The following is a 13,380-nucleotide window of genomic DNA, read 5'->3' on the forward strand; positions in this document are numbered from 1 at the left end:
TTCCTTCCTTCCTTCCTTCCTTCCTTCCTTCCTTCCTTCCTTCCTTCCTTCTTCCTTCCTCCTTCCTTCCTTCCCTCCCTCCCCCCTCTCCTCCCATCGGTTTAAGGAATTGTTGAGGAGTCCCAATCACAAATATATTAGATTCCCCACTAACAAACTTATTTAGATTTGGGTAGAAAGTACTTCAGACAATACCTTTGTTACTCAGATGTGTTGTCACAGGACATGATAAAGATTTGAATTTTGAGAAAAGATTGATTTGGTGAATGTTTTCTTTTAAAATTAAAAAAAAGTAGCTTTCTTAACATCAGGACACTACAAAATCTCAAAATATTAGATCCAGAAAGTGTCTTAGTTAATTAAACTTTCTTATTTCAGCTTTTCATATCTGAGCTAGATTTGTGTCCATCTAGATCTTTTTTCTGTATCTAATATGCACATCTCATTATATAGCTTTTAGGTATGCAAAACATTTTACATATATTATTATCTCATTTGATCCTCACAACAACCTGATAACTGACATACATATTTTTATCAGCATTTTACTGAAGAAGAAACTGAAGGTGAGAGGTAAAGTACATGGTCAATATGCACAGAGCTCTGGATTTAGAGGCTGAGTCCTTGGGTTTGAATTCTGCTTTGGTGGTCATGGACAAGTCACTCTGGGCCTCAACTGTAAAATGAAGGGGTTGGAATAGGTGACCTCAAAGATTCCTTTGGGCTCTAAATCTATGATCCTATGATTTGCCCATAGTCACAGCTATTGAGTGTCATGGGTAAAGGTGAGAATGTATCTGTCTCCTGACTCCAAGTACTCCTCATTGCACTAGAGCACACTGCTTCCCCTTTTCTGTATTTTTGTTACCTTATTAGGTAAGACATTTAGATGTATGTAGTCAGCTAGGTATTGAATTGGGTAACACTCAGGAAGACCAGAATTCAAATCTATCCTCATACATTTAGTAACACTGTCACTTACTCCCTGTCAGCCTTAGTTTCTTTAGTTATTAAATCTGATACTAAGAGCTTCTACCTCCCAGGGTGGTTGTGAAGATAAAATGAAATATGTGTAAATTGTTTTGCAAACTTTATAAAGTATTATATAAAAGCAGAATAATATTATTAGTCCCTAGTAGTACTCGATAATAGCTTGATTAATATTAAACATTTATTTCATCCAACAAACCTCTTTACCAGAATGAGTGGTACAAGGGCTGTATCATTTAAAGAATTATTAATCTATTATGGAGGTCATAGGACCCTAGGATTTAGAACTGGATGGGATCCTTTAAGGCTCTCTAGCCCATCCCTCTAATTTTACAGCTGAGAAAACTGAGACTCAGAGAGATTAAGTGATTTGCCCATAGTCAAACAGCTAATGTCAGAGGTGGGATCAGCTCAAGTCTTACTTGTCTTATAAATCTGACTCTTAATTCGGAAATTCTTACCTATTCTACCATAACACCTCTCTCTGACTTGCATAAAGATTTTATATAGGCAGGAAAGTTGCTGTTGATGTTCTCTTTATTGTTGACTTTTTTTTCCTATCAGGTCCATTTTTTCTCACCACTTAAGTATCTTCTTTTCCGTCAGATACTTTGTATATTAGCCCCTCATGACTTGAATGAATCATCTCTATTTAATCCAAAAGTCTTATTACAGTCTCAAACTTTTAGTAATAGAAAACTTCACTGAGACTTTTGGGTCAACCTGTATCTACTTCGTTCAGTCCTGCTGCTTTTTTTTTTCAGTCTTTGTCTTTAGTGTTATTTCTATTTGTAAGGTCTCATTTAGAACATGAATGTTCTATTGAAAATATACGTCTAATGCTTTTTAAGCACCAACTTTAATTCAGAAAACTCTCTGGCTAGGAATGTGCTTTGGAGGGTAGATTTCAGGATTTTCTGATTCAATCCAGGTTATTAACCATATCACAAGTGAAGTGATTCAAAGTACTGAAATTTAAAAAAATTTTTAAATCAAATTTGAACATTTAAAAAACTTTGTGTATAGCTTTCCTTCTCTCCCTTAGATAATATATGACAGGTAGTAAGAATGAACCTGTACTTTTTCTAATATATCATTTTGGTCTGGAGGTGATTCTGCTCTTGTTGCTATGCTAATAGCAACACAAGTTCCAGAAAGTCTAACCAATCTAGAAAGGTTTTGAGTATGGTTTATCTTAGAACCAATTAACTAAGGTCAGGAGATGCTCATTTCCAGATGACTGGCCTCCTTGTAAAGTTCTGCACCCCACCCTACTCTGCAAAAAAGCAATTCGCAAAAACTCTGTAATAATCTTGGAATATTTGCGATTTTGAGTTAGAATCTGTCTAGATAGAATACCCACCCAGATGTTTCACAGATCTTGTGAAAGAAGAGTGGAATTCCACTCTGCTTTTTTCGGCATTGATTAACAAGCATTTACAGAACATTTAATATGTAGTCAGGACCTGATTAAATACTGAGGGAGATACAAAAGAAGCACAGACACAGTCAAGAACTCCTGGAGCTCAGATTTCAAGGACGGGCCTTAAAATTGGAAGAGGAAACTGATAATCAACTCTAAACTGTGTGCTACTAGTCAATATTAGTCAGATTGCATATTTGTAGTCAAGGAGTACTTCCTGCACACAGTCCCTTAAGGAGTGATTTTTATGGTGCAAATTTCAGCCACCTGGGGAGAGAGAGAGATAATTTTAGGCAGATGGGCCATTTCCTTGAAATTACATGCTACGAATGAGGCCAGAAATGTCTAGTCTTCTGACTCTCAACCATCATTACCATGGTTGAAGAATTAAAGGTATAATGAAATCATCTGGCTCAGTCTATCAGTAAGATAAGAGTAGATCTAGAAGGAGGTTTCATACTGTGGCTTAGCCCTTCTCTCTGCTTTCTCTTTCATAAATCATCAGCATAGTCACACTATTGCTTTATTGATAATTAATTATAGGACAGTTAGGAAGTAACAATTTTCATGCATTGTTTTCCATTTTTGGTGGCATGCATTGTTACCTCTCTCTCTCTCTCTCTCTCTGTCTCTCTCTGTCTCTCTCTCTCTGTCTCTCTCTGTCTCTCTCTCTCTCTCTCTCTCACTCTGTCTCTATCTCTGTCTCTGTCTCTCTCACTGTCTCTCTCTCACTCTGTCTCTGTGTCTCTCTCTGTCTCTCTCTCTCTGTCTCTCTCTCTCTGTGTCTCTCTGTGTGTCTCTCTCTCTGTGTCTCTCTCTGTCTCTGTCTCTGTCTCTGACTCTGTCTGTCTCTCTCTCTCTCTCTCTCTCTCTCTCTCTCTCTCTCTCTCTCTGAGTCTCTCTCTCTCTCTGTCTGTCTCTCTGTCTGTCTCTCTGTCTCTGTCTCTCTGTCTCTGTCTCTGTCTCTGTCTCTGTCTCTCTCTCTCTCTCTCCTCCTTACTTTCCACCTTGGAATCAATACTGTGTATTGATTTCAAGGCATTAACGCTTTTAAAAGTTCAAAGCTATAAAGTTTTCTTAAGTCAGTAGTCAGCAAGGTGGCTGGCTCAGTAGATGGAGCGCTGGGCCTGGAGTCAGGAAGACCTGAGTCCAATTCCAGCAGCTTTGTGAGCCTGGGCAAGTCACTTATTTTCTGTTTACTTTAATCTACTGAAGAAGGAAATGGAAAACTACTCTAGTATCTTTGCCAAGAAAACCTCATGGGCAGTTTTGGCAGGCTATGGGTCCATGAAGTCATGAAGAGTTGGACATGACTAAACTAATCCAGAGAGCAAACCTGTAGAAATCTTGGTGGTAGTATCAATACATACTAAATATATATCAGTATTTATTTAATGTACATCAATATAAACTAAATGTATCAATATATATTAAATGGCTCAGAATTTCTTTGGATATAAGCCTAATAAAGGCTTAAATGATAAACAAATATTTTTCTAAAAAAAATCAAATGTAGCTCCAATCTTTCCTTTACCCTCCAATGATGAGGAGCACGTGATTGGTTTAAAGCACAAAGCTAAGGAGGTCTGCAGCTATCTCCAAATGGATGTTATCTTCATTCTTGACAGGGGCCAAAGATTCTGAGCTTCAACCCTGCCTGTGTAAATGGATGCAACAGGTCACTTGTCTGTAAGGATATATTAAAGGGGGAATAGATTTTTAGCATGACTGATAAACCAGGACCTATCATGTACTTTGTCTAAATCTGAACCAGAGTGAACTGATCTCTAAAAAGGGTTTCACTGATGATGCTCTAATGCCTCCAGGTTACAATCCAAGAACCAATCCAGATGCCTTCTCTTGTACTTTCATCTCTATACACCTTCTCCAGATGGTTCTAGCTTCTGCATCTATCCTTCTCTTTTCTTAAGTTGTCCTGAGCTTTAATCAAGGACATTTGTTTACAGGAAAAATAGCAAACTTACAGATTGCACTAGGGTTATAAGGACAATAAGAGTGCTGATAAAATATATTTCCAGGGTAATAAATGGATTGCTCTCAAGCTTTTTTTTTTTTTTTTTTTTTTTTTTTTTTAAACCCTTACCTTCCATCTTGAAGTCAACACTGTGTATTGGCTCCAAGGCAGAGGAGTGGAAAGGGCTAGGCAATGGGGGTCAAGTGACTTGCCCAGGGTCATACAGCTAGGAAGTGTCTGAGGCCAGGTTCAAACCCAGGATCTCCCATCTCTGGGCCTGACTCTCAATCCACTGAGCCACCCAGCTGCCCCCTGCTCTCAAGCTTTTAAATTTTATTTTGTTTTCTGAGTTCTACCATGTGGTCTAACCTGATACCTCATGGACTCTCATCATTAGCTAGGAAGGACTTGATAGCTACCTTTCTGGGCTTTTGCTCCCTTATGATTGCCTTATTTGCAATAGCTACTTCTTCAGAGATGAAAGTCCCAGCTTAGACTTTGCCCAGCTTCTGCCATTCTTTGTTTAGTCCATTGGCAGTGACGTGTCCCTAGCCAATAAATAAGGCATACCTTTTACATGGCTGTGCCCTGCACCACCTCTCCATTCCTCCATTTTTACTTCCAACCAATAAGTTACCTTAGAACACCAATACGTCATAGAGATTATAGTTAGTAGCCTACCCCTAAAAATATTCTCAGTTTATTGAAAAAACTTCTTCTAGCAAATATGTACAGATCAGTTTAAATGCATCCCCAATATTTTATTATTCAGTGTTCCCGATCTATTAAAAGTAAAGATGTAGCATAATTTTTTTAAACCCTTACTTTCTGTCCTAGTAACAACTCTAAGACAGACAGACCATCAAGGGCAAGGCAAATGGAGTTAAGTGACTTGCCTTGGGTCACACAGCTAGGAAGTGTCTGAGGCCAGATTTTAACTGAGGTCCTGGTGCTCTATTTATTGAGCCATTTTGTTGTTCCCGTAGCATAATTTTAATATACAAAATATAGCCTGTTGTTTATTGCTCATTTAGGGATTCCTAGTAAAAAGAGTCATCATAGATTCATAGACCTGGAGTTGGAAGGAACTTTTGAAGTTATCTAGTCTAACCCTTTCATTCAGATAAGGAAGTTGACCCTCACAAAGGTCAAGTGATTTACCCAACAGCCAAGTATGGTTGTTCACCTTGTGACAAAGTCCTGGTGCACAGAGACCACTGATCAGGAATCACTTTGCCTAGTTTTTGCAGAGTAGCTTTCTGCTGATATCACTTAGGGGAATCATGGTTAAGACCTTTGGTTCTAAGAATTCTGGTCTTGGGTCCATGAAGTTTCTCAGTTACCTTTCCTGTAGTGCCCCTTCCCCACAATGTCCTTTGTAACTCAGCATACCCTGAGCTGTTTAGGCTACAAAAGCTACTTCATATGCCTGCCATGCATAGCTTTCAGGAGGTGCAAATGGTTTAGCCACAAGTACTGTCTCATGACTCAGTTCCATTTTGTAAAACAAAAAGGCACCTTTTGAGAAAAGACAGAGTACGATTAATGGAGAGAAACAGTGAGGGGTTGTGTAGGGTCAGAAGATCTAGGTTCAAGTTTTAGCCTTCCCCTGATTAATTGCAAAATGCTTTACAGGCATCAACTTATTCGATCTTCATCACTACCCTTTGAGGAAGGTGCCTTCATTATCCCGAATTTACATATAAGGAAACTGAGGCTGAGAGAGTCAAACAGCTAGTACCTGAAACAGGATTTGAACTCATCTTTCTGATTCTAAGTCCAACACTCTAGCCCAGTGATGGGCAAACTTTTTAAAGAGGGGGCCAAAGGAAAGGAAATGCTCATCTGACAGTCTGTTTCTAAGGCAACTCTTTCAAAGTTTCATTGTATTGTATCCTATTCATTGCATTCATCAGATTAGGAATCATGTCATGTGGCCAAATGGAACATTTCAGGCCCTGCCCCACAATCTGGCCTGAGGGCAGTAGTTTGCCAATCACTACTCTAGCCTATATCTATGTTACTGTTTATTGATATCATTTATTTCCCACATACCTAAGAATCACAATATATGGGACCAGAGCAGTTCATTAAAGCTTTTTGCTTTTACAGATCAGGAAGCTTAAGCCCAGAGATGTGAGGTTACTTGCTCAAGGTCACACAACTAGCAGGTAAATGACAGAGCTGGGACTTGATCCAATGTCTTCTGTCTCTTAAATCCAGTGCCCCAAGCATTCACTCCATTTTTCCAGACCTGGATCATTTATGAAGTTAATGTTCACTTATTCAAACATTGTACATTAGATCTAAAATTGAACTCTGAATCATAAGCAATCTTTCAGTTACTCAGTAACTTCAATTTTATCTGAAGTAGTAAAAGGGAATTTATGAACATAACTCTAGACAGATTCATTCTCTAGTGGTTTGATTTGACTTTTGATGTAAGGTCAAACCAAAAAAAAGTGAGGTCTATAACTTTTAGTTGTCTTGGGCATAACCTTTAACTTCATCAGATATATGTTGTTAATAATAATAATAGTTCTGATAATGTCTAACCTTTGTGTTCCTGTCATATAGATTTTTAGTTGCTCACAATATTTCCTGGGTTTTAACAATCTTTTTTTTGATTACTTTTGAAAAGTATTATAAGATCCAAAGATTCTTACAAAACAAATAGACATCCCTCGATAAAAAGAGAGACGGTGAGGTATGGTATAGAGCAGTGGTTCCCAAACTTTTTTGGCCTACCACCCCCTTTCCAGAAAAAATATTACTTAGTGCCCCTGGAAATTAATTTTTAAAAATTTTAATAGCAATTAATAGGAAAGATAAATGGACCTGTGGCCATCACCTCCTCCCTGGATCACTGCAGCACCCACCAGGGGGCAGTGGCACCCACTTTGGGAATCACTGGTATAGAGAAACAGTATAGGACCAGAAGTCTGGGACTCCGGTTCTTAGTAAGGCATTTGTACTTACTATGTCTGTGATTTAAAGCAAGTCATTTAACTCAAAACATCATAAATCTAGAGCTAGATGAGACATCAAGTGTCAATTATTCCATATGCCTCACTTTATCCAAGAGAAAATCAAGTATCAGTGAGATTAAATGACTTGCTGCCCAATGTCACACAGGTCATAAATATCAGAGAGTGGGTTTAAACTGAGGTTCTCTGGATGTTTCTAAATTCCTCTTGATCTTTTATCTGTTATCTCCTTATCCATAAAACAAAGGTAACACTCCTTACCTCAGAGGATTGTTGTATAGTTCAAATGAAATTATGTGAGAGTGGTTTGTCATCAAATACAATTTGTACATCAATGTACAGTGACAGTCTGGCATAAAACTTTTCAGCACACCATAAATTTAGTGTACTACAGGTGTCTAATCATACCCCCAATGATGATATAGCTGATTGCTTGTTCATCCTCCTCAACAAAGCAGGTGAAGATGATAGATTGGACTTTCTCCTCCCTTGAAACTTGTAGAAGAATTCTACCATACTTCTATGTTATTGACAAAAACTGTACTTAGCACAGAACCTGGCATGTAGTAAGAACTTAATAAATGTTTATTCAATGACTGACTGCTAGATTCAGGAGGAGATACAAAATTTAGATAAGTTAGTTCCCTTTGGGAATTTTTATTCTAGTAGAGGGACAAGAAATATACACAAATACCTATCATACAAAACATAGCAAGAGCATAAAAGAGATGCAACCTAAATAAATTCAGCTTGGTGGGAAATTCATCAATGATTGGGGACAGGGAAGGCAGGGACAGTTTTCTAAAGTAAATAGCATTTGAATTGGGTTTTACAGGATGGATAGGAATCTAGCAATGGAAGGAAGAGGGAAAGGAGAAGACATTTCAGGCATAGGAAACTGTATAAGCAAAGAGAGGGTCTAATAATACAGAGAATGTAGAGGAAAGTGGGGAGTATGGTAGCAAGAGCCCAGTTGAAAATGTGGAGAACAGTAGTAGATTAGGCTGAAAAGGAAGGATGATCTTGGATTTAGTTTTCCAAGGAAGAAATGTGTTATACTGTTTGTGGGCAGAGACTTTCTTTTATCTCTTTTTGTATCCACAATGATAGTAGGTTGCTTAATAAGTTTGGACTATAGCAAAACTCCAGTAGTAGTTAACACAAGTATTAATCCACTTACTCAAGGAAACCTGAGGGGTTATTTAAATATCCTCTCATAGTATTAATACAATGCAGCATGTAAAGTTTTTAAAATTTTTTTTGTTTGAACTAGAAAACTATTAAATAATGCATATTTATGTAACATCTCTTTCCCATTCTCCCAATTCCATGAGGATAAGTAATTGACTCAAGATCAGGCTGCTAATGGCAGTTATGAGTAGAACACAAATCGACTGCCTCCTAGACAAGATCACAGAATCTCCATGTTGGAAGGGCTCATGAAGGCCACCCAGCCCAATTCAGAGCTGAAAAAGTATCCCTTCTACAACATCTCCAACAAGTGGTCAACCTAAATTGACTCATAGAATTCCAGAGCGAGGGGGAACTTGCTATTTTCTAAGGGTGGCCATTTAGGACAGCTCAAGTTGTTGGGAAGTTCTTTCTTATATCAAACTGAAAGCTTCCTCTCTTATATCAAACAAGTTGTTGGAAAGTTCTTTCTTATATCAAACTTAAAGTTCTTATATCAAACTGAAAGCTTGAAGACAACCACTGTGTCCCTTCCCAAGTCTTCTCTTCTTTGGGCTAAATGTTCTTAGTTTTTCCAGCTGATCTTCATTTAAGATAGTCTCGAGACATTGAGGTATCTGCTGTCCTTGGTATGAATGCTCTCCATCTCATCAATTGTCTTCCTAAAATGTGGTGCCCAGAACTGATATAAATGTAGTTTTGTCAAGAAAAATTGACAGATTTCTTTTGCATCCAGATTGGTCTGTTCAAGCTACCCTCTTTTTTTTTTCTTCATCAGAATTGTTTCTTTTTTTGTCTTCAGGATTTTATTCTTGAAATTCATGATTCCCATTCCTCTTTGGCCAAAAATACATGATGGTAGGATTAGATGAGATCAGGCTAGTTCCACTATAAAATATCATGTATACAAGTAATACAAAATAAGTTTGGAAAGGTAGGGAGGTTGGCCCCATATTGTGAAGAACTATGAAACTAGAATTAAGAGTAAGAATTTTATTCTGTAAACATGGGAAGCCACTGAAAGTTTCAAGCAAGGAATGGTGTAAAGAATGGGGGGAGACAGAAAAACCAGAGGGAAAGAAGCCAGTTAATAGAGTATGAAATGGTTTGTATTAGTGATTCCCAAAGTGGGTGCTACCGCCCCCTGGTGGGTGCTGCAGCGATCTAGGGGAGTGGTGATGGCCACAGGTGCATTTATCTTTCCTATTAATTGCTATTACAATTAAAAAAATTAATTTCCAGGGGGCTAAGTAATATTTTTTCTGGAAACGGGGAGGTAGGCCAAAAAAGTTTGGGAACCACTGGTATGAAAGATGATGAGAACCTTAACTGGGGTGATAGCAAGTGAATAAAGAGAAGAGAGTAAACTGGAAAATATGTTGCTGCGCTAGAATTAACAGAACTTAGAACCTGATTAGATGGCAGGGGCAGAGAAGAAGGAGGGAGAAGGAAAGAAGAGCCAGAGATAACAGGAATATTGTTCCAGAGTTCTCATTCTCCCCTCAAAGCATCTTGCTTACTTATTAAAACCTTAAATCAAGAATCCTAAAGTGGGGACCATAGACTCTCAATGGATTATTAGATAGATTTTTATGGGTTCTATGAATGTAGATGGAGGAAAAATTACATCTTTATTTTCATTTACCTCTAACTGAAATTTAGTGTTTTCTTTGATTATACATATTGGCAACAAACATTATTCTGAGAAGTGATCCATAGTCTTCACCAAATTGCCAAAGGGATCCATTGAACAAAAAAAAAGGTAAATTCTCCAACAATGGATATTGCCTTTCATTGGAGAGTAAAGAGTAAAAAGGCAACTGACTGCTTAAGGCAACATTTGGTCTAAAGGTAATTTATGATGAAGTATAATCATTCAGTCCCTCAGTCAAGAGGTATAAATAGCAGCCTGAGATCTTTTACCCATACCAAATGGCCTCTTAGTTGTATTCTAACTGGAAGGGCTATTTCTGTTTCTGGGTGTTACATGGGCTATAGCCCTCCTCCCCCATTCCTGAAGTGTATTCTTCATGTTTGTCTTTCACATTCCTTATCCTCTTTCAAGACTCTTAGGTGCTAAGATTAGGTGCTTCCTCTGTAATGCCTTTACAGATCTTCTCCCCATTGGTGTTTTCTCATTTTCAAATTTTTCTAGAATGCTTTGGATCTCTCCTTTGTCTCCACTTACCCCTATCTGGTTCCAAACTTACTCATGTTGTATCTCCTTCCATTCGCTCCACCCTCACTCCAATAAGGATTACTCTATTTTTTAATCTTCATGTCCTCAGCATTTACTATAGTGGCTAGTCCATATTAAGAGCCTAATAAATGTTTGTGGAATATTTCTTTAGATGGAAAAAAATGGTAGTCAGAGGCACTGGGTGTTTGAATGGAGTTGTAGGGGTACAGAAAGGAGATGCTATAGTTTGGGGCTTGGCAAAAAAACCCTTCTAGTTCATAATCTCCTCCATGGTAGCCTGTTTAACTAGAAGTTGGGCATATGTATATTTCTGACCAGCCACAGTTGTGGATAGTACTACATGAAAAAAACCACATATATGCATACATATGTATATATTTATGTCCACACCTATGTCTATTGGATTAATAACTGTATTTTCATATAATTGGTTTCTGTTATAATTATGTATTTGATTGTAGCCATTCAAAATTTTTTTTGAGAAGGCTTCGCTTGCCTGAAAAAAGGGTCCATGACACTTGCCTAGTCCAAGATGAAGAAACTGAGGGTGGAAAAATGGAAATAGCTATCTCAGATCATATAATTTCAGAGTTGGGACTAGAATACAGGTCTCCTCCAACATTATGCCCCACGTCCTTCCTTATTGGCTCCTCTTTATTAAGATATTATCTTAGATATTGGTTGATGATTGGCTGACCTCCTATGACAGCTGATGTTCTCTTAACACAGATGGCCTTATTCTGGAGGAGCTTGATTCTTCTTGGATTTCTTAATGGGGCTAATTAATTTTGTGTACACATAGTGTCCTGAAAGTCTGCACTAAGACTTTTGGGACCCCTTGCAAGTCCTTATACATTTATGTTGAGGTATAGAAGGGGAATCTGCTTTGATGGTCACAGATTTCTTTGCCCATTCTTCAAAGACTACTTGAGGGAACCACAGAACAGCCACCTTTATGGTAGGTGCAATTTTACATCTCTCCCACACTTCCTTCTAGAATGTGTGTGGCCATAAAGCTAGCCTGAGGCATTTCCATATCAAACAAAGAGGAGCCAGGAAAATGCCCCTCATCAACATAAAAGGCCTTTTTGTAACAGGTTGTGTTTATAACAAAAATCAGCAAATCTTTCACAACAATAGGTGGGTGTGAGAACAATGGTATTTAGGAGAACAAAGGAAGCTCATCAAGACCCACACCTAAAATCAGCTCCATGGCAGGTCCACAGCTGCCAGTGCCCTTCACTGGGACAGCCAGCTGGCCAAGAGGCCATGAAAGAAGCCAGAGAGGAGGCCGGCCTGCCTGCCTGCCATACATCCAGATGCTCCTACCAGAAAATACATTTCAGTCTTCACCGTGTGGGTCCTGCAGCTGCTCAGAAATCTCCTAGTCAGGGCATTGTAATAACCTGAATGCTAAGGCACACAGGTGCCTCCCCTGCTTATAGAGATCTGAAACTGGGCGATTTTTCTGTTCTAACAGTTACCTCTTTTCTTCATCTAAAGCCATTCTGAAGTTCTAGGGAGAACTTCCCAAGAAAAAGGTAAAATTCCAGTCATGCCATCCAGATTATTGATTGTTTGCCTTGCTCTTAATTAGTGCTGACTCAGGATTCCAAATGGGAAAGTACATGCTTGCCATTTCTGGATAGCTAGCTTACTTTACATTTTATCATATTCTAATTTGTTGCTTACCCTGAGGGCTACTGTTAACAAATCATATGAAAGATGACTAGATATAATATTCAGAAAGTGATGTTGGAAACTGTAGCTTCCTAAGAGGGAAGTACATCTTGGTTTCATGTGAAGTAAAGGGAAAAATTTGTGGATTGGTCTTTCCATTCACATCCTACTCTTCATGACCCTATTTGGAGTTTTCTTGACCAGGACACTGAAGTGGTTTGTCATTTCCTTCTCTAACTCATTTTACAGATGAGGAAAATGAAGCAAACAGGGTGCAGTGACTTGCCCAGGCACATAACTAGTAAGTGTCTGAAGCTGGATTTGACCTCAATGAAGATGAGTCTTCCTGACTCCAAGCCCAGTACTCTATCCACTGAGCCACCATCTCCTGGTAGTACTATTGACTGGTGTTAGATGATCTAAGCTGGGCGTTCCTACATCTTGTAAATGTCATTTAAAATGCAGAAGTCCTACTACTCTGATTAGAACACATGTATAGTTCTATTTTAGGTACCACATTGGCAAACAAGCACATGTCTGGAGGAAGAAGATCAAGATTGGGAAAAGCCTGGAAACAATTCCATAAAAAGGAATAGTTGTAAGAATTGGGGATATTTACTCTGAAGGGGAGATGACCTAAGGGTGACATGATTGTTTCTTTGGAAAGTATTGAGCTTGTTTTCTTCCCTTCAAAGGACAGAACTAGGAGGAAAGGTATAGGAGTTACAGAGCTCATATAAATAAAGACTTGTTAACAATCAGAGGTATATCAAAAGGAAATGAGGGTATCATTCATTTAAGGGAATGAAGAAGACCCAAGGATGAGGTATAGCAAATGACTAGGGAAGAGGGATTATAGGTGAAAAAGAAAAAGAAGGACTCTAGAAAGAAGAGGAGATGGAGTTGGAAAGCAAAGTAAGAAAGATAAGCTGGG

The sequence above is a fragment of the Gracilinanus agilis genome, chromosome 3 (genome assembly GCF_016433145.1).
Source record: "Gracilinanus agilis isolate LMUSP501 chromosome 3, AgileGrace, whole genome shotgun sequence".
Lineage (NCBI taxonomy): Eukaryota > Metazoa > Chordata > Mammalia > Didelphimorphia > Didelphidae > Gracilinanus > Gracilinanus agilis.